Here is a 22,213-nt window from a genome sequence, read left to right on the forward strand (position 1 = left end):
TTGACAATCAGTGTTGTGGGCACACACCTCAGATTTCAACAACAGACTTTATCTAGAAGTCTCAGAATATGAAATAGTATTTCCAGGTTGATCATTGCTTCAATCTGAGAGACTTCCTAAGAGTAACAGGATGTGACTGAGGTAGCTCTCCCAAAGAGTCCACAGAGCAGTTGAATTGTGTAGACAGAGAGAAGAAAGATTGTAAATAACATTTGAAAAATACAGTAATACACCACATAATGGTGTTTTGGTCAACAATGGACTGAATATACTAGGGTTGTCCCATATGGTGAGCCTAGATGCGTAGTAGGCTATACCATCTAGATTTGTGTAAGTACATTCTGTGACATTCGTACAATGAAGAAATCACCTAATGACACGTTTCTCAGAACATATCCCTGTCATTAAGCAATGCATAACTGTAGTGGTTTAAGAAAAGTTAAACAAATTTCTCTTTAAAAGATTTATTTCACAGAGCATTCATTATGTTATTGTATATTATACATTTCAGAGAAGTCATAATGAACAACAGTTCTCAAACCAATTTCCCAGGAATCTATTTTACATAGAACATTTCCACAGGGCTACAGTTGAGCTGAACATACTTTGGGAAATGCCACTTTAAGGGTAGACTGAATTACAGAAAAAATAGAATGCTCATCTGCTTCTAGATTCTGATGTTAGAAAAGTTAATTAAAATGTCAGATGGTTAGAAAGTGGATGACAAGGATAATTATGTTGAAAACGAAGAGAGGAAGAGAATGGAAAGGCAGTGAGGTGTACCAGAAGGAATATTAGCATGAATCAGTAGACCAAAGTTCTAGTCCTGACCTGAAATAAATAAGCTACGTGATATTGTGTAAACTATTAAACCACTTTCTCCAATGTTTAACATGAAGAAGTTTAGCTGAAAGATCTCTAAAGTCTCTCCTACTATTTAAAGTTAATCGAATACTTTTAATCACTGGAATAAGCTCATACAGGGTGAGAAGAATGTCTAAATGAATACATTTCTAGTCATGGAACACAGACCTATGTAAAGTTAATTCTTTCTAGGAGTTATGAATTTGATGTTATATTATAGAGGATTCCATCTATGTAAGCATAATCAAGCCAAAGATAAACTAATAAAAGGGTAAGAAGCAGGAGTCATAATGTGGTACATTCAATTTTCTTGGGTTGTGGAGAAGTAGTTGGAGGATTATGGGTGGGAGCCTCTCTCCCACCATTTTCTTGTCTTTCTATACTATTTGTTAAAATCAGTGATTGACTGGATGACATCTCTAATCTTTGGAACACATAGACTTTTATATCAGGACACTATTTTCCTAATGCTAGCATGTTTTTATCCTTTGTCTATTCAACTCTTCCTCTTCTTAATGCTATCCTACTCATTCAAAAAGTTGGGACACTTTGGAATAAAAGAGATGACAAAGCATAAAGCATAAGAGATAGGAGTCTGATTTTGGTTCCCAAATAGTCTCCCCATGATGGGAATACCAAGGACTAGACCCATAGAAAAGGATTTATGGTAATTATGGTTTGAAGAGAGCATAGTTTCCCTCAGAGACTAGAAAACGCTTATTTTGAGCTTGGGGAAAGGGGAGAAAAAGGGCAGGTGATGAAATCAGAAAAGCCACTAGTGAAACTGCTAGTGGAGTTGTTTGCTTTCCACCCAAATTCAGTTTTTCTTTTCTTATAATTATGGCCAGACACACTTCTGCCAAGTCAGACACTTTGTACCTGCTTGTTTTGCAGTTAGTTATGAGTAAGTAACTAAACATCTGCCAATGGAATTTGTACAGAAGTGATATGTGCCATTTCTGGTCTGGGAATGAAGACAGCAGGAGTAAACTCTCCACCCACACCTTCTCTTCCAACTGTCAGGAGATAGTGGCAGTGGAACTTCCACCATGCAGATGATGACAGTTCTCTCAAGTGCGGTGGGGCAATGGCTTAGAAGGAAGCTGGATCCGTGAAAAGCCATGAAGAGCAGAAATGTTTCTGAGATGGGGAACACTCATACTGTGACTGTTACATGAGAGAAAAATAAGTTCATTGTGTTTGTGCTACTATAATTTTGGGTCTTTTGTTATAGCAGCTTAGCTTTGCCCCGATTAACATACTCTAACACGTGAAAATCTCTTAGAAAATTTCCAGTCACATATTAAGTATTGAATATTTTACTCATTGCTATTATTAATAGCATAATAAGTATTATTTGATTGTGGGTAGGGAGGGTCTAATTGAAATAGACTAAAGGGAAAGGAATATTGAATTCTTAATTACAGAGATAGGAATTAGGAATGTTGTAACAAGGGAAAAAACACAAATGGCACTGTTCTGGAGCTAAGTCTGAAGTCATCACCAACAGACCACCAAGCTTCCACTCCAGTGAAGATGTTTCCTTTATCGGCTTCAGGAAGTTGAGTTGAGAAGTGTTGCCCACAGACTTCCAAGCACCATCTTGAAAATTTACCATACTCATAACCTGCTCCCAGGTGGCTACACCAGTATTATTTCCCAAGATGGGGTGAAGAGGCATTTTCTTCAAGAACATCCAGCACATCTTATAAGAACTGTCCAGAAATTGTGACATCCGCCCATACCCTAAGACTTTACATGATTTCACATGGTGTGATCAACTCCTATTATCATTTATCAAGTTACTAAAAAACCACGTGTATGCTGTGCTATGGCATATAGACTTCATTCTCAGTTAAGTCCCCCTCCAGGAATTATCCTCATCTCAAGACAGCCAGCCACCTCTCCAAAGGTCATGCTCTCCTCCTTGGAGGAAGCCCACAGCAAAGGATTAGTCAATGGTACATTATAAAGGCCCACAACACCTTTTTCACAATTAAGGCCATGCTACAGGACCATTCCAACTGGTCCACAGCTCCTTTTAGATGCAACTCTATCATAGTGCACCTTCTCCCTCTGGTTGCTTCCTTCAACCTTACAGAATTTCTCCTAAGAGAACATTGTGATTAACCTTCAGGACAAAAATCTCAGAACCTCAGAATTTATTTCCTGGAAATATAACTTACAACACCAAGAAAAAGAAACTGGTAGGCAGTACGCTTTTTGACATCGGTCTTAGGATCTTTTTGAATACCACATCTGCTCAGGCAAAGGAAACAAAAGAAAAGATAAACAAATAGGACTACATCAGACTAAACAGCTTTTTCATGGTAAAATAAATCATTGACAAAATAAAAAACAAATCCACCAAATGGGAGAAAATATTTGGAAATCATATATCCAACAAGGGGTTAATTTCCAAAATATATAAAGAACTCATACAACTCAACAAGAAAAAAAATGAACAACCTGATCAAAAAGTGGGCAGAGGATATGAATAGACATTTTTGCAAAGAAAATACACAAATGGCCAACAGGCTTATGAAAAGATGTTCAACATCAGTAATTATCAAGGAAATGCAAGTCAAAACTACAATGAAATATCGCCTCACACTTGTCAGAATGGCTATGATTAATAAGACAAGAAATAACAAGTGTTGGAGAGGATGTTGAGAAAAGGGAAACCTCATACACTGCTGGTGGTAATGCAAACTGGTGCAGCCACTGTGGATAACAGTATGGAGTTTCCTCAAAAATTAAAAATAAAAACACCGCATGAACAAGTTATTCCACTACTGGATATTGATCCAAAGAACATGAAATTAATCATTCAAAAAGATATGTGCAGCCCTATGTTCATTGCAGCATTATTCACAACAGACAAGTCATGCAAGCAATGCAAGTGCCCATGAAGTCACTAATGGATAAAAAAGGTGTGGTATATATACACAATGGAATGCTGCTCAGCCATAAAAAGATGAAGTCATTCCATCTGCAACAACATGGATGGACCTTGAGGGTATTATGCTAAGCGAAATAAGTCAGACAAACACAAATACTATATGATTTCACTCATAAATGGAAGATAAACAAACACGTTGATAAGGAGAACAGATTGGTGGCTATCAGAGACGAGGTGGGGGGAGGGTGAAAAGGGTCAAGGGGCACATATGTATAGTGATGGACAAAAACTGGACTACTCTTGGTGAACATGATGCAGTCTGAACAGAAACTGAAATATAATAATGTACACCTGAAATTTACACAATGTTATAAGCCAGTATGACCTCAATAAAATAATTAAAAAAGAAAAAACGAGAGTGATAACACATAGACTTTGGAGATACTGTTATTAAGTTTCAAGCTGGCAGCGGTCATTTTTTTCAGGGAGTTTAGAATCAGTGCAGGGAACAGTATCAGTTCTTCATTTCACTGATCAAAATAGTGAGAAATATCCACTCCCAGTGCATGGTTTTCAGTTTGATTTCATCCTGCACACAAAGGTTTGACTTCCAGTAATTACCAGCAAAAGCACAAACCTGGGTTTTTATTTTCATTCATTTATGTGGCTTTCATCTGTTCATTCAATATGTAAGCATTTTTAGTCTTCCTACATGTGGAAAACACTCTGAAAGTTTCTGGGAAAAATATTCAAACATATTTTATAGTCTTCCTTATAGTTCTTAAAGCCTGAGAGTCTGAGAGTGAATCTGCTAATTTTCAATATGCACTATAAGTCTTAAAAATCAAGTTACTTAATCTTGAAGTCTCAATTTTTTAACATCAAAAATAGGAGTAATCATAACGTAAAACTGTTGTTATGATAGAACATATCAACATATTAAAGTCATCTGCCACAGAGCAGCATTCAAGAAACATGAGAATCCTTCCCAATTTCTCTTCCAGTTTTGAGGTGGATTATAAGGTATTAAAGATATTACAGTTGAAAGTTAAGCTTTATGCATTTATATAAACATAGAAAAGGAAGGGCTTAAGATTTTGCTTCTAGTTAGAAGTCCTTCATATAAATGCATTTGTTTAACTTATTGCAAATGGAAAATATATGAGAATAAAGAAGGATCAGTATATATACTGTGTATGAAACTCAGCTATAAAGACCCACCTCTTGCAAAGGTTGTATGGGAAGACAACATATAACTTTCGACACAGAAGAAAACATGTATAACCCAGCACAAACGTCATGATCCTTCCCAAAACGGCTCTTCAGATTTAGTCTATTACTTAGAAGAACTTAGACACTTGAAAAAGCAGATTCAAATTTTATGCATATGTCATCATCATCATTGTAACTAACATATATTGAATGTTTGTTATGTGCCAGATTCTATGCATTTTATATTCTTTGCATTTATTATAGAAATGACCGTATATGGTATGTAATATTCCCAGACAAAGACATTTCAATGGTGAAATTCAATTTGTCTGTTTAGAGGAAACAATCCCCATGGTTCCTATTCATGTTTCCTGAATTATGTTTTCCGACAATAGTATTAAGTACAATTTATTGCTCTTCAACTGTCAGCAAATAAACATAGCCAATCACCCTGTGTCTTCCCCTGGAGATGTCAATATATAACTTTTGTAACCTGTTGACAATATTTTTTGGAGATTTACATGGCATGTTTTAATCTTAAGTCATTTGACTCATCTGCCAAATTGCTTGAAATAACCTACGTTAGTCACTACATGATTTTGTGGAGAACTCTGCTTTATAATTGGAAGATTAATTTTTTAACAAAGTTCAGTATATTTGATTAGCACTTTCTCTAATCCCTTGTGATGGATGAGAAGAAATTTAAGAAAATGGGGCTTGGGACAGGTAAATTGTGGGCAACAAAGTTTAGAAGAAAATGTTATCCTGAGCAGCAAATAATCAGTAAAAGGTGTTGTTGCCCAGGATGCTGCTATTACTGAAAGAAGGAACACTTAAGGCAGATTTCATGCAGAAACAGTACTATGTGGCATTTAAAACTCTAAACTCGAGAAGGACTAGCCCTGGATTCAAACCCTGGATTTAGAGGAATTACTTACCAGCTCTCCACTTCAATTTTCTTATATAAAATGAGAATCTTAATATGAACTACCTCAGTTTTTCTTATATATGTGATTTTTTTTCTTACATATGTGTTTTTGGGAAAGGAATTTGAGCCCCTCTCTGCTTCGGCTTTCTTTTACAGAAAATAAGGATCCTAATACTAACTACAACATTGGACTAAAGTAAGTATTGAATGCAAGGCAGTATTTGAGGAGTACTTGGCATGTAACCAGCACTACTACCTATTACTAATATTCTTTCTAAACGGATTTTAGTTAAGTAGGCAGGTACATGTATAGGTAAATAGATAAGGAGCTTATTTTAATTTTTTATGTTTCTGAAAGGACCACTTTTCCAAATTTCACTAAAATATTTTTACAAAATTTTATAAAAATTACCTTCCATTGATTCACTTATTCTCTACTAGAAATCAGAGTTATATGGGCTGAGATCAAGGGCATTTCCAGGGCCTATTATATAGCCTACCAGCATGTATAATTTGTTTGATCATTAATTGAAAGAAGCAAATGACTTTTTTTTATCATTATCTATACATGTTCTGGGCTAGATATCTTATGTGAATGATACATTGCCCAAAACAAAACTACTTACAATGGCTAGTAATCCTAGTTAATTCTGTTAAGTTATGTGAGTTGTATACAATCAGCTCCATTTCATAAATTGGATAACTGAGCTTAAATAAGTTATCTACAGATATCATAATTAAAGATAGGAAAGCTAACACAGAAACAATGGAAAATTTGAACAGTCCTAAAATATAAACTTTATAACAAACATGGTGGTATTTTAACCTATCAGTGGGAATTTAAATCCTGAGTTCTGATTCCAGAATGGACAACTAGAGAGATATATTCTTATGAGAAGTTAAAATAACTTTTAATTTTTATTTTATGCATTATAGAAGTGTTGTCATGTAATGAAAGTAGTTGAAATTTCTAATTTGTTTCTATCTTTAAATTTGAGGGTTATTAAGTCTGAAAAATGTCATTTATTTTGGCAGATATTTTCATCAGAAAGGTCCATTATATCTTTTAAAGAGCTCTGTTTCATTTATCTGAAAAATGTGCTTCCTTAGAAAAATTCTGAAAATCTGTGTCTGGATTAATGATGGCTCACTGTTGAATAAAGAAATAGATGTAAATTGTTGCACCACTAAGTGAAAAATATCTGAAATTCTTGGTGAGTAAATACCTGAATTTTCCATTAAGTGGAAAAAATATGAAGTTTCTATTAACCATGTTAATGGAACGTAATTATTTAAGTGAGAAAATATCTTAAATTCTATTAAACTACCTCTTGAATGGTGTACAAATTCTTGCAATGATTTCTGATGATGATACATCACAACTAGTGTTTGATTTTTATATTTACCTACATAATCCTAAGTATATTTTGTAATGTCTACTTCTATACATGTATCCTTTAAAACTATGAATGCAGTAGGTATAATGACATATCTCACAAAAGAACACCTTTTGTGAAAGATGTTTGTCTTGTCATATTACTAATTTTTAAAAACATTATTGCCATCTATTAAAGGAGTTGTCAGGAGCCTAGACACAAATGGATAGTTGGCTTTTTCCCTCTAAACTTTCAGGCTATCTGAGTTAATGTTGTTATTCCTGTAAATGTTGCACAGTTAATTGAAATGTTTACAGAAAGTTTTATGTTTCACAAAAGGAAACACAAATCCACCAAAAATGTGGGCAAAATATGAGTAGTGCTTGATACCATGTCCAGAATTTTTATGGATGCTGTTATTCATCATGCTATGCAGTGCCTGATACATCCACAGATTCTGAAAATTGTCTTTTCATGAATATATCTAGCAGGTGATACTCTTTTTCTCTGGCTAGTAATCCTGTATTTTCAACTATTAAAGTGTACTTATTAGTGAATTAGTTCAGACTGAATTTTCCTGTTTAATCACATTCAAATTTATACACTAATTAAGAAAGCAATAAACTAGACTATCTATTATATTTAAATCATTCCATGGAGATGATGTAAGTGCAAAGGAAGAGGTGTTAATTCAGTTTACCAGCAGCTATCATCTGAGGCAGCACAGGGTATAGCAGACTAATGATGGTCCCCAGGCCTGTCTCTAGGCCAATTCTTGAAATCTGGAATCTGTCTTTATTAATATAACAAGTATGTATTTACTGCTACACCACCACCACCGCTGATGTCTATCTTCATTGAATGCAATGATTTCCCAGGTAAGTGGATAATTGTGTGTGCATTAACTCATGTATCTCTTAACAAAAACACTCATCTTTGTCTTTGCCCTACTGGATTTTGAGTATTACTGAAACTTTCTGCTTATCTTAAGGAAGGGTATATCTGAGTATACGCCTGACGTAACACCAACTCAAAGAAACATTAACAATGAGAAATGCATCTCTGTGTTAACAAAAAGGGTTGAGTTGTCCATTAACTCAGGGAGATATATAGATCTTGCCTTACATCAAGCTTTACTAATGATTCAAAGGTTACAGGCATGTATCATGCACAGATATAACATTTTTCCTGGAGAAATCCCCAAACAGTATGCTGTAGCTCCCTTAACAGCTGTCTTTATCTTCTGCACTTTTTACTTTGGGAAAAAACAGACAAGTTTGTGAGTTATGTAGGTAGAAACATTGATATGGAAGGGAGATACTTTGGTTTTATAATATCCTCATTTTATTCTCCATTAATTACACAGCTTGTGTGACCATCCCCATTCTACGTGATCCGTAAATCTGTGAGTTTCAGGTTTGTTTTCCATAAACCATCTAGAGAGATGCTTGTATAACCTGATAAGAACATTTTATACATAGATATGGCCACCTCTTTTTGTATACCGTTAGTATGTGAGCAGGGATGCCTGAGCAAGGTCATTCATTTCCCAAAAACCCCTGGCTAGAGTGAGATGTACATGGGCCTGTTCTTGTCCTTTCCCTGCCTGCTCTGTACCAAAGATGAGTAGACATTGAAGGCAACAAGAGCATCTTGACCCTCACTTATTGTGTGGAAAGCAGAATACCAAAGACAATCAAGCATTGTTTAATCTGAACTTCTTGAGACTTTAATCTATACTGAGTAACTGAGACTCAAAGATAGGTAGATAATCCTGAGCTGAGCTCCATTTTAATCTAAGGGTTAAATGCCATGGCTACTAGTGGTAGAATTTAAAAGAAGAAGATAATCTCCCAGAGAGGGTATACAATTTAGGTTAAGAGGGCTAAATTAGGAAATAGTGATTCCTATAAAAGATTTAACTTCTTAAGTATTTTTCCCTTGGATCGCGTAGAAAATTTGGCATAATATACTTTTAAAATACAGCCATTATGATTCTTCCTCCATATAACCTACGTAATTATTTGAACCTTTAATAAAATATCATATGCCCAAGCATTTTTGTGCACTAATATTTTGAGACTAGGGAGACAACAATGCTGCAACCTGCAACCATGGGCACTCACATCATTAGTTACATGCTGCTCTATTGTGAATGGAGACATGACATCCTATCAAGGGGATTTTGTTCCAGAGTTCAAGATGGTTTCAACACTGACATCATAAGCAGGTTTCAGTAGAGCAGATAAAGAGTTGGGGGAGCCATTTTCATTGGGCAAAACCAGAAGGGAACATAGCAGTCCTGATTGTTCCAAAAATAAACCAGTGGAATGTGACCTCAGAGAAGTTGGCAAAACATGGGTTATGTATTTTGGCAGCCTTCTTGATTTATTTTTTCAATGATTCAGATAAATTAAAAATCAATTTATTATTTTATATCATCTGTCCTACAGATTAGATTTGATTAGATAAAATGGTTGATGCTAAGAATGAAAAAGGAGAAGCTAGTATTTATTATTGAGATCTGTAAAACCTGTCCTCAGGATGTCAACTAATTCACGGCTCCCTTTTTCTATTTCTTTATTCACACTGCTCTTTTCAACACTGCTTTCCATATGCAGATATCTCTGTCCTATCACATAAGAGATAAATTAGGAGCGACTAATTTATTGGAAGATGTAACCTCTGGATATAATGTCCAGATCTGACCATCGAGCATCCTTGGTTTTAAGGAAGAATAAAGGAACTTGCAGGATACATGACGAATATACAGAAATAAATTGTATTTATATGATCTATAAATGGAAAACCCAAAAATAAAGTTAAGAAAACAATTCTATTTCCAGTAGCATCAAAAATAATACAGTATTTAGGAATAAATTTAACAAAAGAAGTGTAAAACTTTACATTGAAAACTAGAAAACATTATTGAAAGAAATTAAAGGAAACCTAAATAAATAGAAAAACATTCTACTTTTATGGTTTAGAAGACAATGTTATTAGGTGGCAATATACCCCAAATTATCTATAGATTTGATGAAATCCCTATCAAGATACAATGTTTCTTCCAATTTTGCAGAAATTATCTAGCTGACCCTAAAACTAATATGGAAACACAAATAACCCAGAATAGTGAAAACAATCTTGAAAAAGAAAAACAAACTTGGAGCCTCACATTCCTGATTTCAAAACTTGACACACAGCTGCAGTGTTCAAGGCTGTGTGGTACTGGCATAAGGACAGACGTAGATTAATGCAATGGAATTGAGAGATTGAGAGTCCAGAAATAAATCTTTACTTTTATGGCCAATTGATTTTTGACAAGGTGCCAAGACATTTCAAAGGGAGAAAATAGTCTTTTTAGCAAATGATTCTGGAGCAACTGGATATCTGCATGCTAAAGAATAGATTTGGACCCTTAACTTACACACCACACACACAAAAATAACTCAAAATCGATCATATATCCAAAGTAAGAGCTAAGTCTATAAAATTCTTAAACCAAAACATAGCAGTAAGTTTTTTGCACCTTAGGCAAAGACTTTTTGGAAAAAAACACCAAAAGCAAGAGCAATATAAAGTATATACACATAAATTGGACTTTATCAAAATTAGAGACTTCTATGCTGCAGTGATACCATAAAAAAGGTGAGAAACAACTTACAGAATGGAGGAAAATACTTGCAAATCATGTTATTTGGTAAAGTATTTGTGTCTAGTATATGTAAATAACTCTTACAACTCAATAATAAAAGGTAAATACCCTAATTAAATATGGGAAAAGATATGAATGGACATTTTTCCAAAAAGAATATATAATGTGCACATCCAAAGTTGATCATCATCATCAGTCATTAGGGCAATGAAATTTGAAATCACAGTGATATACCACTTCTCACCTACTAGAAAGCTAGAATCAAAATGTCAGTGTTGGCAATATGGAGAAATTGGAACCTTATACATTGCTAGTGGGGAGGTAAAATTGTGCAACTACTTTTGAAAACAGTCTGGCAGTTTCTCATAAAATTAAATGTGGAGTTGAAAGTTAAACCCAAGAGAAACGAAAGCACACATTCACCAAAAATTTGTGCATAGATTTTCATAACAGCATTATTCCTAATAGCCAAAAAAGTATATACAACGCAAACGACCATCAACTGATGAATGGATAAGCGGTGGTATATCCATACAATGGAATATTATTTGTCAATAAAAAGGAATGAAGTACTGATACTTGCTGTGATATGGATGAACCTAGAAAATATGCTAAATGAAAGAGCCAATTACACAAGACCACATATTTTATTATTCATCTTATATAAAATGCACAGAAAAGGCAAATCTGTAAAGACAGAAAATAGATTAGTGTTGCCTGGGACAACTGGGCTGGGTGGATGAGGAGTGACTGTTAATGGATAAAAGGCTTCCTGTTGTGGGTTGTAAACATTGTAAAATTAAATTGTAATGGTTCACAACTCTGTGAATATACTATAAAAAATTGTATTGTACACTTTAAAAATGTGAGTTAGAAAGTATGTAAATTATATCTCAATAAAGCGATTGGTTTTACTCTTTACAGACTATTAAGAGTGTAAAAATGCAAACAACAATTTTTTGCTGAGGAGGATTTGCCCTGAGCTAACATCTGTTACCAATCTTCTTCTATTGTGTATGTAGAATGCCTCCCCAGCATGGCCACGAGTAGTGTAGGTCTGCCCCCCAGGAACCAAACCCAGGCTGCTGAATTGGAACACACTAAACTTAACCACTACCTGACCAGGGCTGGCCCTGGACCATATATTTTTAAATATAAATAAATATAAAAGAATTTGTGTCCAAAATATAATCCAAACTCTGTGAATAACACCTATAAATTTATAAAGAGGGAAACAACAGAAAGAAATGAACAAAAGACTTGAGTAAGTAGTTCATAAAAAAGGATATTTAAATGGTCAACAAAGACGTTATAATGGTGTTCCACCTCATTATTTATCAGGGAAATACAAATTAATTGCAATGAGATGCAACATCACATACACCAGAATACCCAAACAAAAAGCTTGAAGAGACCAAAATAACAAGCACTGATCACTCTCATACAAAGGTAGCAAGAGTGTAAACAGATATAAGTACTTGGGGGGACTTTCTGACATTATCTATGAATTTGTACATATGTGTATGTGATAAGCCTGCAACTTCTTACATAAAACAAGTGTACTGGAATGTTTAGAACTGTATTATTCACAGAAGTCCCAATTTGAAAACATCAGTATCTCCATCACCAGTACAAAGGATGGATGATTTGTGATAGTCGCACAGTGTGGTCTGGTCTGAATATTTGTGTCTCCCCCAAATTCAAATGTCAAAATCCTAATGCCTAACATGATGGTATTAGGAGGTGGGGCCTTTGGGAGGTGCTTACGTCATGATGATAGAGCCCTCATTAATGGGATTAGTGCCCTTATAAAAGACGCCCCAGAGAGCTTGCTAAACTGCTTCCGCCAAGTGAGGGCATAGTGAGAAGGTGCGGACTATGAACTAGGCAGCAGGCCCTCACCAGAATGTGACCATGCTGGAGCCTCGATCTTGGAATTTCTAGCCTCCAGAACTGTGAGAAATATATTTCTGTTGTTTATAAGCCACCCTAATCTGTGGTATTTTGTTATAGCAGCCCAAACAGACTAAGACAGAAAATTGGTACCAAAAAGGAGGGGTGCTGTAACAAATACCTAAAAATATGGAAGCGGCTTCAAAAACTGGGTAATGGGCAGAGACTGGGAGAGTTGTGAGACGCATGCTAGAAAAAGCCTTGATTGCCAAGAATGGGCTGTTAAAGGTGACTCTCATGAGGCTCAGAAGGAGAGGAGAGCGGCAGAGAAAGCCTCAGTCTTCTTAGGGGATACCTACGTGATTGTGAACAGAATGCTGTAGAAATACGGGCAGTAAAGGTCATTGTGATGAGGTCTCAGATGGAAATGGACTACTACGCAGGAGTGAAAGGACACAAATCGCTGCTGTATCCCAAATCAGGTCATGATTAGCTGATATTGTTCACTTGATTACTTTAGACTTAGTTTAGACTTTCATGTTTTCACTAATCCCAACTTTACAATTTTAACAATGTAGAAATATCATTTTCTTCATTTAGCGCAAAGTTTTCTCTATATGTACGTACCTGAAAATTCCACAAAATGAAGTTTCTGTTAGCATCTACACAGAAACCATTACTAATGTCAATAAGTGGGTGGCTTTCTAGAAGGGCAAATATGACAATCCCTTACAGTAGCTCTTGAGATAATCATGCTATTTTTCTTTATTGATCTGATAACCTATTAAATAAGAAATATTGAACTATCAAAAAAGATCGTATGGGAACTATTATTTCCATAAATATTGAGTTTTTAGGACATTTCTGTTTAATGCTATTTCTATCTATTTCTCTCCCTATCTGTCTCTGCAATATTTGACAAGTTTTGGAAGTAAGTATGTTACCTTAAAACAAAAAGAATGCCTTCCTTCTCTTATGATTTGGCACTGTTAAAACATAACTGCAGGATTCATTCACACGTTAAAAATATTGAAGACTTTACACCTCAGTCATTAAAATCATCAACTTTTTCACTTTTTGTGAGGAGAGCATCCCATTGATAGTTTTAAATTTTTTTTACAATTATTTTTCTATTTAGGTTTGTGAACTCTCAGAGAAACTTTAGTCTTTTTAGAAGCAGTTGTAGAATTTGCTTTATTTTTGTTATTTTACTGTATTTTGAATAATTTATTAGGATATTTCTGTATTACATTATCATTAATATATTTTTATGATTACTTTGTTGCTCTAAAAAAATAGCTTCCTATGTTTTATACTTAGCCTCTTCTTCCTGGATTGTTAAAACGTTTTATTTGATTTCCTTTGAGTAAAACTTTGGTTTTATCCCGTAAGGCATCTTTTCCCTGAAGAATAAAGACTTGTTTTTGTATAAGTGATAAATTCTTACTACAAAAAATAAATGCTAAGTAATAATAAGTAAATAATAATTAGTAATAAGTAAAAAAATAAGCAATAGTGATAAGTATAAGAAGAAAATAAATAGATCCTTTCTATCTGCTAATGAGATGATAGTCATGAATATTGCACACATTGATTATTCTTGGGTGGGGAATATATATATATATTTACTAAATATAATTTTTCAGAAATTTAATAGAAGAGAAAAATAAAGTGAAACTCAGTGATTATCAAGCTACAAAGATAGATAAATATAGATAGAGAAATAATTAGACAATCAAAATAACAAAATTTTAAAAACACTATTACAGAAATATTTGAATACTGGAGTTATTAGATATTATTTTCAACTTCATATACAAAAGTGACTTCCTCAATATGAAATATGAGAAAATCAACATGTGCATATTTTTAGTCTTAAGGAATTTTCCTTTATCTTTAAAATTAAAAAAAAATCAGCAGCAGCTCTTGCATTGCCTGTGTGTGTGAGTGGTCATGGGGCGGCTGCACTGGGAGGGATTGGCTTTTTTCCATTAATTGTCTTAAAATTGGTAGGCTCTCGTTTTGTAGGTTTGTGAGGTTTTTAAGATCATTAATTTTTTTTAATTTTACTTGAATAGTTACTTTCCTCCATCTACATAGAGCTTTCTATCTGGAATTTATATTCTATAGGTGTTGAATCTTCTGGATATACTCTTTGTTTCTCATCATTTTCCTCATCCTGTTAATATCCTTTTTCTTTATATGAGGGAATTTATCTGCTGTGGCATCTAATAAACTTAGTTTCCAGCTGTATCAAATATGCAAGTCACTATTCTGTTATATTTGATAATTCTGCTTTATGTACTAAATTGATTTTTTCCTGAACTCCTTTTTAGAGCAATACTGTCACAAGTGCACTCGTTAGTCTCCTGTGGCAGCAAAGCCCACATTATACAGCCTGCTGCCCCTTTCCGCCTTAGTCTAAGTTTATACCATCACCTCTTTCTCTCCATGTTAGCATCATCATGCCTCCCAAAATTGCTTCTGCATTTAATATTTGTCCTGAAATAACTGCCTTGTTGTCCACTTTGCCTCTACTCCAGATTTGGAGCTTGTATTAGTCAGGGATCTCCAGAGAAACAGAATCAATAGGATATGCATATACAGAGAGAGTTTTTGTTTTGTTTTTAAGGAATTAGCTTATGCTATTACGGAGGCTGGTAAGTCCAAAATTTGCAAGGTAGGCAGGCGGGCTGGAACTCAGGGAAGAGCCACTGTTGTAGTTCACTCTGAAGGCTGTCTGTCGGCAGAATTCTGTCTTGCTTGGAAGAGATCAGTCTTTTGTTCTATTCAGGCCTTCAACTGATTGGTGAGGCCCTTCCACACTCTGGAGGATTATCTGCTTTACACAGAACCACACCACTCACTTGTCAGTAGCCATGCTGTCATGACGGCTCACATAGAAGAACTAGAAGGACTTATAACTAGAATATAAAATTATGGGGCTTTGGGGTGGAAAAGAAAACAGCAAGAGAGAGAGGAAGATTGGCAATAGATGTTGGCTCAGGGCAAATCTTTCCCAGCAAAAAAAAAAAAAAAAGGAAAGAAAGAAAGAAAAAAATGTTCTAGGGATGGATGATAGCGGTGATGGTTATGCAACAAAGTAAATGTACTTAATGCCACTGAACTGTACACTTAAAAATGGTTAAAATGGTAAATGTATAGCATGTATGTTTTGCCACAATAAAAATAAATGAAATTAGGCCTTCTTCTACTTTTTCTTTTCTTTATAAATTAGATTCTCATTATCTAATGAAAGATAATGTGAGAAAGAGTAGCCTTAATGATTCATTGACTGTTAATTCTCCATTCTCTAAATGAGAAAAATGTGTTTCTTATTTCTAAATTACATCCCCCCACCACTGCCCTTTCCTTCCCATTCCTGTTGTTACTTATCTACCTCTATTCATTTTCAGAGCATCTACCATCATCTAAAATACTCTATAATGTATTTATTGACTGTATTGTATATTTCTCCCCACTAAGCTCCACACAAGCTAGACTTTTCATTTATTTTGTTCACAGTTTTATTGCTAGATCTTAAAATAGTGCCTGCTCTATCATTAGCACTTAAAACAGTGTCTCGTACATAGTAAGTACTCAATAAAAATTTGATGAATTAATGGCTTTACCTGGGGTCTTAGAGACCATGTATCATAGTGTTTAGGAATAATAATTTGGCTTCAACCAATCCAGGCTCCGCCAATGACTAGCTGAGTGTCCTGGGCCGGGTTAGTTGACATCACCAAGCCTCAGTTCCTCCATCTGGTAGAGTTGTAAAGAGAGTGTGATATGCATTTTAAGAACTTTGGCCAGTGCCTAATGCATATTGACTGTCCTTTAAAAAGTAGCTGTTCTTACTGTTAGCTATGCATTTCAAATATACATCTCTATTCGAATGCATTATTAGTTTACTTTTAAGAGAATAGGCTTTATAATGAGTGTGTGCATATACATTTTTTTTTAACGTATGTAAGAGGAAGACTCTGTTTGTCTCCATTTCCCAGTTTGCATTCCAACGAAGATGACTTTCATGAAACGTAAAGCAGGTTGTCTGCTTTTCATGTTTGGAATATCTGTACACCCCTTTATAATTTTTAAGTGCTCGTGTGTACATGACTGTCCCAAATGAGGAAACTAGTGTATGCATTGCCACTTTGACAGAGAATTCCTTCTTTTCTGTGACACATCTTATGAATCCAATGTTACATTGAAGATCTTAGCAAACAAACAAAAAAGCCATTTAAAAGGTAAACTGTGGACAATATAATCATTTTCAATATTTTTGTTAACTATAAAAATAGTAGTACTTAAAAGTAACACATTACTAAAATATCAAGTGAATATTGAGTAGAATTTTAAATCAAACACCCATGATATTTTCAGTACATTTCACCACAATTTCTCTGTTTATTCAGATCATCAGGGTCCGTCATTAAATACTGATGAATTATTTCTAACTTAATTTCTTAGTAAGAGAAATAACCTACTTTAAGAAAAACTTTGGATTCACATCTAATCCAAATATAAAAGTATAATCATTTTAACTGTCAGAATAAATCCCAAAACTTTCTCTTCTTAGCTTTGGCCAACCCAAAGACCAGGACACTAAAAAAAAAAAAAAAAAACGACATTTTTTTATCTTTATTTACCACAATAAGAAAATTATGGCATAATAAATATGATGCTGACCTTCAGGGTTTTCTTATAGTAAAAAAGAATCTGGAATAAATGTATAAGGGCAAGGCAGAGAGAATATCATTTTTCATAAAACTGTAACCTTTAATTTTATATTTATTTTTCTATTAATCATTTCAAATTTAAAAAAAATTTATAAACTAAGATATTTAGAGACTCGACATTATATACAATCTTGAAAGCCTTTTAAGACTAGGTTTAAAATTCAGAAGCAGTTTCCAACATGGAATAGAGGAATGCCTACAGTGCCTTGACTCTTCTGCGTCATTTTTGATGTTAGTCTTCCACAGAAAGATGTCTGTGCCGTTAAAAAGCCAGCTAAGATCTACAGGGAATGCTCTCAACCATAGTAGACAATTAAAAAGACAGCAGTCATTTTAAGTTTAAATTTGAAACATCAAAACTATGGAAAAGATTTTAAATAATATATATTTATGTGATTTATAATTCATTTTCTTCTTCATGTGGGTTTAATGCTGTATTTAAAGTTCCCAAGTCCTTGCATAACATGTAATCTTAGATTTTTATTGCCAAATTTTGATCAAAAGCTCCTTGGAGAACAATTTATGGACATCTGAAGGGCATCATCAACCATTCTTCTAATTAATTTATTATGCAAGGACCAAGCTGGAACTGAGTAAAGCTGCAACTTAGATCCCACTGTTTTGCGGGGCCTTCTCTCATGCCTTACCCAAAAAGTATACTCTTCCTGAGATATGCTTTGATATTATAACTTGGATTACATTTAGACCCTAAACGAAGCAGTTCTACAAAACCTGCTGTTCTGTCATTTAGGTGGATTGATGCAGACATTGACTGACATTATATTCCCCCTTTTGAGAATCCTTCAAGAAATTTTCTAAGTTATAAGTGCCAGGAAAAACTATATCCTTGTGTCAATTATTAATTCTCTCATTTATTTCCTAAAATTTTATTGACTTCCCAATAGGTGTTGGATGCTACATTATGTCCAGTTGGATACTACATTATGATCCATCAAAGGAGACAAAAGCAGTTCCGAAACTGCTTGGGCTTAATCCCACTGAAAAGACATAAAATCAATAAATATATAACATCAACAGCGTTAAATACCATGTAGAAAAATTAACTAGGGTAAGAGGATGGACTAGAGAAGGACTGAAGTTACTTTAAAAAGAGAATTTATCAGTCACAAAGCATTTATTGAGCAGCTACAAAGTGCCAGACACTGTTCTAGGCCGTGAGGATACAGCATTGAACAAAACAATCAAAAATTCTTTCCCTCAAGGAGCTTTTATTCTGGTGGGGAGAGATGGCAAAAACAGAAACCGTATGTGAAACGGTGTGTTGGAAGGAGATGTATGCCATAGAGAAAGACAAAGCAAGGAAGTTGGAGAGGGAGTGCCAGGTTAGTCAGAGAAGGCTGCACTGAGAAGGTGACATTGCTCAAGACTCAAATGGGCTTGCTTTTTTAAAATACAGGTTCATGGGGCTGGCCCGGTGGTGTTGCAGTTAAGGTCCCTTGTTCCACTTCAGCATTGCGGAGTTCATGGGTGTGGATCCTGGGCTTGCATCTACACACTGCACATCAAGTCATGCTGCGGTGGTGCCCCACATACAAAATAAAGGAACATTGCCACAGAAGTCAGCTTGTTAGCTCAGTGACAATCTTCCTCAAGCAAAAAGAGGAAAATTGACGACAAATGTTGGCTCAGGGCCAATCTTCCTCACCAAGAAAAGAGTTAAAATAAATTAATTAATTAAATACAATACAGGTTTATAAGAAAAGACTTGTGACCTGTCTGACATGAAACAAGGGAGCAAGATGTTCACATATAAGAATTAAGGGTGTTCCATGTTTCTGGAATAGCAAGTGTTGAGTCCTTGATTTAAGAGCTTTTGTGAAGTATTCTAGAATGCTAGAAAGGTTTGATGTGACTGGAATGGAGGAGAGATGGGAAAAGTGTTCAATGAGCCATAGTGATGTTCAACAGCCAAATAATACATAGACAGATACGTTAGATTAAGAAGTTCACATTTTATTCTAAGGGTTTTGAGTAGCCATTGGAGGTGTTCTGAGAAGAAATGACATAATATTATGCTCATCCTTAAAGGGTGGCACTTCTGTGTAGAGAACCTACACTGTATATGTGAAAAAGTGGTTAAAGTGGAAGGAGAAGACCAATTAGGAAGCAAGTTTAATAGTCCACGTGCAAGATGTTGGTGACTTGTGCTAGTGTGAGACAGAAACAAAATTGTTTAGATTGGAGATATGCTTTAAAGGTCCCCCTCTTGAAAATTGGCACGATTTTCATTTTATTCAACATTAATCGTGTAAATTATTGTGATTCATGTTTTGCTTTAAAAACTTACAAGAAGAGAATAAAACATTTGCTCAAATTTTACATTGAGTGGCACCCAGATCTCAATTTACCTTGTTTTCTAAATCTTCAATCTTGTGTCTATATTTCCATTTCAGATTTTGATATAGTAAATATACACATATTTTAGCATTTTGTTAGAGTTAGAATGACAAACTACATTAAAACCTTCATGGAATTCTGTGAGGCCTAAAAGAATACCGAAGAACCAGTTATTTTTAACTTTGGTATTTGAAAGAAATATGATTAAATTTTGTCTTGGCAGACATGTTCCAATGGCAATGTTAAAGAAAATATGCTTAAATAAATAGCATCTGTTTGAGACAGATTATATGACATTGAGTTATTTTATTTGTTTTCCTTTTTTTTTTTTTGCTATATTTCATACATGGTTTTATGGATGAGTTAAACAGAATGGAAATTAATTCTAATCTACATTGAAATAAATATTCATTTTCCAACTAAAATAAATGACAACACTACATGCAATTGAATTCACTGTTCTGATTCTTCAAATGATTTGTGTATTCAGTAAATAGAAATATCTGAAATCCTGGCACTATATTAAAATTACAAAGGCATACATTACTGTAGATATGCAACCATTCCTTCAGGTTGCATTTCACGTCTTTAGGGTTATGGAATAAGAATAGTGACAATGAGTTATATTTTAGAACTTCCTTTTTTATAAAAGCGTGAAATCATCATAAAGGTATGCTGACCTATAAAATATAGTTAATTTTTAAAGTAAAATTACAATAATTCATCACTTCCATAAGAGTGGCCATCATTTATTTCATTTTATTCATATTATCTTTCTTAATTTTGTATGACTGCTGCCTAAAATATTACCCTGTTACCTTTTATGTCATTCAAAGGGAACTGGTACGGGGGAGGGAGGATGAATAGGCGAAGCTCAGAGGATTTTTAGGGCAGTGAAACTACTCTGCGTGATACTATCATGGTGGATATACGTTATTATGCATTTGTCCAAACTCATAAAATGTACAACATCAAAAGCAAACCCTAATGTAAACTACGGACTCTGAATGATAATGATGTGTCAATGTAGGTTCATCACTTGTACCAAATGTACCACTCTGATGGGGGACGTGGTTGATGGGAGAGGCTATGCATGTCTGGGGGCAGGGGATTAAATGGAAATCTTATATTTTCAGCTCAGTTTTGATGTAAACCTAAAACTGTTCTAAAAAAATCAAGTCTACTTTTTTTTTTTGGAAAAAGGAGCTGATGTGTGCATATAAGTATGTAACCATAACTATGACTTCATATTTGTGTCAATAGATATCCAGCAATTGAAAATGTACAGAAATAAGCTTTGGGAAACTTAATTGAATCATATATTTCTTTACAACATCTAAAATACAGCAGGCTATAATTCACTGAATTCTGCTATTCTGAAGCTTGATCTCAAAAACATACAAAGTAATGGTAGAACATGCAAGCACATTTTTCTGCAACTGGTTTAATCTGACAGCAGATTAAAAATGCTTATCTCCCCACATAAATGTTGTAATGCAATCGTCAATATACTGTCAAGATCTCATTACATACATAATGCTATCTCATCTGTCTGCAAAAAAGTTTGGTATTACTAATATGAATATAAACTTCACGATACAGTGTCAAATAAAACAACAATCAGTGAAAGTTATTCCAAGCTTTTTAAGATGACTGTGATATCTTCATATTTATTCTTTGCCAATACGGATTGCTGGAAATTGCTGATAAACATACAAACATTATGAAACACTAGGAAAACGTTACTGATAAAGTTTTAAAGAATATCACTTTTCCATCAGCTTCTACTATAACAAGTTATAATGATTAAAAGTTTCTGTTGTTTTGCAAAGATCCTTTTCATTAAACCATAATCATTTCTATCTTTGTTCATATTTTATTCCCTATCTCGACTAGATTAGGAAAATCTATCAAAATATTCTCTTAAAGAGATTTTTATAGAATATACTCTTAATAATGAATTGATTTTTTCGTTTTTTCCTTAGTATTAACTTTACAGCGATTTATAAAGACTAGTAGTCTCTTAGCAGCTGCACGCAGTATGTAAACTATTAAATTTCTCTCAACTTACATTACTGATCTTTCGTTCCAGAGTACGGTCTGACCGAGGTCTCCATCAGTTCTTTCTTCATCAGCCTCTACTTCCTCACCTCCATTCTTTTCTTCAACAAACACAGATTTGACACCGAATGAAACTTAGCAGTATAAATGCAGGTAGTTCATGTCTCACAACTCCACTTCCCATAGTTCTCTCACTAACTCAGCAGTACCTAAGTGAAAATG

At 34.4% G+C, this 22,213-nt stretch overlaps 1 long non-coding RNA gene across 2 annotated transcripts in view; it reads left to right on the forward strand.

The window, feature by feature from the left end:
- Positions 1-22,213, forward strand: part of LOC139081811 (uncharacterized) — a 190,658-nt gene that overhangs the window by 143,592 nt on the left and 24,853 nt on the right. Inside the window, exon 3 of one of the 2 annotated variants that reach the window (XR_011537162.1) lies at positions 6,063-6,102. The exons of the other annotated variant lie outside the window; for it this stretch is intronic. This is a non-coding gene — a long non-coding RNA (uncharacterized lncRNA). The remainder of the gene's footprint in view (positions 1-6,062; positions 6,103-22,213) is intronic. 2 annotated transcript variants of the gene reach the window in all.

The sequence above is a fragment of the Equus przewalskii genome, chromosome 2 (assembly GCF_037783145.1).
Source record: "Equus przewalskii isolate Varuska chromosome 2, EquPr2, whole genome shotgun sequence".
NCBI classification, from domain to species: domain Eukaryota; kingdom Metazoa; phylum Chordata; class Mammalia; order Perissodactyla; family Equidae; genus Equus; species Equus przewalskii.